The sequence below is a fragment of the Peromyscus leucopus genome, chromosome 12 (genome assembly GCF_004664715.2).
Source record: "Peromyscus leucopus breed LL Stock chromosome 12, UCI_PerLeu_2.1, whole genome shotgun sequence".
Classification (NCBI taxonomy): domain Eukaryota; kingdom Metazoa; phylum Chordata; class Mammalia; order Rodentia; family Cricetidae; genus Peromyscus; species Peromyscus leucopus.
In genome coordinates this window covers 60429726-60433374 of record NC_051073.1, presented here as the reverse complement: position 1 = coordinate 60433374, position 3649 = coordinate 60429726, and positions in this window count along the sequence as shown.

Below are 3649 nucleotides of genomic sequence, written 5' to 3'. Positions count from 1 at the left end.
AGTGGCCCTCTCTTCCTGAGGGAAAACTTTGAGAAGGGGAGGTAATAAGATGGACTAGAGCTAACACAGGAGGTACAATCCGGAGGATCATCTGGGTTGATGGTCGGTGCCCTCCAGATTCACAATCTGGAGTTCTGATCCCACTGTGAGGGCAGTTGAAGCCTGTATGTTTGGGAGGTAATGGAGGCTAGGTTAGGTACTGAGGTTAGGGCCTGTCTTAGGGTTCTCTATTGCTGTGAAGAGACACCATGACCTTATAAAGAAAATATTTAATTAGGGTTGGCTTGCTTACAGTTTCAGAGGTTCAGTCCATTATCATCATGACGGGAGCATGATGGCCTGCAGGCAGATGCGGTGCTGGAGCTGGAAGTGTTACATCTTGCAGGCAACAGGAAGTCAACTGACTATCACACCAAGTGAAGCTAAAGCAAGAGACCTCAAGGCCCGCCCCCACAGTGACGCACTTCCTCCAACAGGGCCACACCTCCTATGGTGCCACTCCCTCTGGGGGCCGTTTTCTTTCAAGCCACCACAGGACCTTGATGATAAGTGCCCTTAAAAAAAGAGAAAGAGACCTGGTAAGATGGCTCAACACAGAAAGGCTGAGGGTTCAAGTCCCAGCACCACGTGGTGGCTCACAAGCATATGGAACCCCAGTTCCAGGGACTCCAACAGGTACATGTGAGGTATACACACATGAATGCAGGCAAAACATCGATACACATAAAGTAAAATAAATGAATTTAAAAATAGCGTGCTCTAAAACTGTAGAAAAATTCAGCCAGGAAACAATTATAAAGCAACTATAAGAAAATAAAGGATTGGCTTTGGACAAAGAAGGGTTTTGGAGCCTGAATGAAATGAAAAATTAAAAAAAAAAAAACTCTTAAAAAATAAGATAATACCTCAGAGGAAATAAAAGTATAAAATGTGTTTATATTTTTTAAAAGCCCAGCAGTGGCACACACCTTTAACCCCAGAACGTGGGAGGCAGAGGCAAGTGGATTTCTGTGAATTCAAGGCCAGCTTGGTCTACAGAGATAGGTTGGAGACAGCCAGGGCTGTTACACAGAGAAACCTGTCTTGTAGAAAGAAAGAAAAAAAGAAAAAATGAGCTCAATTAAAATTTAGGCAACAAAAAGAGGAAATAGATGTGAACTGTGACAAGGAATGCCAGCATGTCAATGAAAGAATACAGAAAACGCTCATTGCAAATAGACAAGGGACCTGGAAAGAGCATTTACAAAGGATCTTTAAGTGACCAACCAATATTTAGTGAAAATTAAAGAGAAATTAAATATCCTTCCCTTCCACTGGGAGCTTTGTTTCAGAATACACAAGCCTTCCCAGGTGAGGACAGCTGTACTTACCAGAACAACGGTATGTACCATAGCAGGAAATACAGAATGAGAAAAATCATCATTTCTGAGCCAAATAAAAACATCACTTTAGCCGGCGTGTGCGCACGCTTAATCCAGCACTCGGAGGCAGACAGGTGGATCTCTGGAGTTGAGGCAGCTGGGCTACAAGTGATTCAGGAAAGGCGCAAAGCTACACAGAGAAACCCTGTCTTGAAAAAACAAAAAACAAAAAACCAAAAAAACAAACAAAAAAAAAAAAACAGAAAAAAACACACATCACTTTAGATAGAAATGGGCTATCGGTGGTAAAGTCATTAGGAGAATGGTAAATGCACAAAGGACAGTCTTGAAGTGCTAAGGTACACTGTACTGATTCCTGTCCAGTCCCTAAAGGGAAATCCACCTGCACAGTTCAAAGGGCACCACAGCATCACTAATGATTGAGCAATGAGATATTGTTTGTCAGGCTCCTTAAGGTGTGACAATCTGGCAGAGAAGTGAGAGAAATTAATAATCTCCGTGTTTGCACAAAGCTATCACACAAGCAAAGCAAAAGTAACTCAGCAAGGTCATTTCTTTTTTGCAAAAAGGCAAACCAAACCCAAACTGAGCTAGCTCACACACACTCAGCCAAGACGGCCTCTTTCATCCCTAACAGAGGTAGTGACTGTGTCTCATCCAGTTGGTGGGAACTGGACTTCACAATCCAATGTGATTGCCTAATCTGTGGGAAGGAGGAAGAGATTCAGAAAATAAGGGCCCTTGTAGGGCATAACAACCTTTGACAGAAGAAAAAGAAAGAAAGAAACGCTTTTCTCACTTAGGGAGGGTCTAAAGGTAGCACAATTAACATAAAAGAAGCCAACTGGCAGAAGACTAAAAGCCTGTTCCCATCAGCCCTGTGATGGACAGAGCATGTGTAAGAACGGAGCAGAACTTCCAAAAACCAGAACCGGCAGGCACTATGAAAATGACCCCCTAAAGCAGTGGTTCTCAACAGCAAGATCAGATAAAAAAGATCCTTTCACAGGGGTTGCATGTCAGATACCCTGCTTAATAAATATCTACATTATGAGTCATAATAGTGGCAGAATTACAGTTATGAAGTAGCAATGAAATAATTTTATGGTTGGGGGTCACCACAACATGAGGAACTGCATTAAAAGGTCACAGCATTCGGAAGGGTAAGAACCACTGCCCTAAAGGGTCAGCACTTTGTGAGCTTTTCCCAACATTTTAAATTTTAAGAGAAAAGACAGAGCCGGGTGGTGGTGGCGGTGGCGGCGGCGCATGCCTTTAATCCCAGCACTCAGGAGGCAGAGCCAGGAGGATCTCTGTGAGTTCGAGGCCAGCCTGGTCTACAGAGCGAGATCCAGGAAAGGAGCAAAGCTACACAGAGAAACCCTGTCTCGAAAAACCAAAAATTAATTAATTAATTAATTAATTAAAGACTGGGGGAAATGTGGCAAAGCATGTATCGGTTTATTTCTAGAGAGTCATTCATGTTTTTTTTTTCATTGATTTTCCCCATATTTTATGAACTTTTGACAACAGATATTCTTTTATTATTAGCAGGGAAGTTTTCTATATAAAAAATGCCTTTCAAAGGGGGATGGCTCAGCAAATAACGCGCCTGTCACACAAGGATGAGGATGTGAGTTTGCAACTCTAACCCCCACATAGAAGCCCAGTGTGGCAGAGTACTCTGAAACCTCAGCACTGATAGGGCGGAGGCAGGTGGATCCTGGATATTTGCTGACAAGTGAGATAGCTGAATGGACAAGCTCCAGGTTCAGTGAGAAACCTGTGTGCAGAGCAATGGAGGAAGACAGAACATTGACCTCTGGCCTCCACACACACACTGCTGTGGAATAATCTTTTTGTACACTGTGAAGATGTGTCACTCAGATGGGTTTAATAAAGAGCTGCACAGCCAATATCCAAGCAGGATTTCCAGGCGCAGAGGCTGCTGGGAGGAAGTAAGGCAGAGTCGTGAGGAGACGCGGAGGAAACACGGCATGTAGGAGATGACATGTAACAAGCCGGAAGCCACATGGCAACATGTAAATTAATAGAAATGGGTTAAGTTATAAGAGCCAGATAGAAACCAGCCTGAGCCATCATCTGAGCTTTCATAATTAATAGTAAGTCTCTGTGTCATTCTTTGGGAGCTGGCCAGTGGGACAGAGAGAGACTCCCTACACACTCTTACACCTGTGCATGCACAGTCACAGTCACAGTCACTTGCCGAACAAGAACAGAGAACCTAAATGAAAAAAGCTGACCTA